The sequence below is a fragment of the Bison bison genome, unplaced genomic scaffold, assembly GCF_000754665.1.
Source record: "Bison bison bison isolate TAMUID 2011002044 unplaced genomic scaffold, Bison_UMD1.0 scf7180017855082, whole genome shotgun sequence".
Taxonomy (NCBI): Eukaryota; Metazoa; Chordata; class Mammalia; order Artiodactyla; family Bovidae; genus Bison; species Bison bison.
Genome location: NW_011485655.1, coordinates 11,654 through 12,122, shown reverse-complemented (window position 1 = coordinate 12,122; position 469 = coordinate 11,654).

Genomic DNA, 469 nt, shown 5'->3' with positions numbered 1-469 from the left:
GTTTTGCTAGAAGTTTGTCAGTTTTACTGATTCTCTTAAAGAACCAACTCTTTGTTTCATTGATTTTCTCTATTGTTTATCTCTTTTAAATTTCATTGATTTCTCCTTTTATCTTTATTATTTTCTTATGCTTGTTTTGGATTAATTTATATTTTCCTTGTACAGGTTCTTCAGGTAGAAGCTTAGATAATCTATCTGAAATTTATTCTTTTTTAACATTTGCATGTACTGCTAAAATTTCACTCTCAATACTTCTTTGCTCTGTCTCCCCAATTTTGGTGTGTGTATTTTAATTTTTGCTCAATTCATGAGAAATTCAATGATTTCCCTTGAGACAGTCTCTATGACCTATAGATTATTAAGAATTGTGTTGTTTGGTTGCCAAATGTTTGGGAATTTTCCTGTATCTTTCTGTTATTTATTTATACTATTATTTCATTGTGGTTGGAGAACATACTCTTTCTATTTC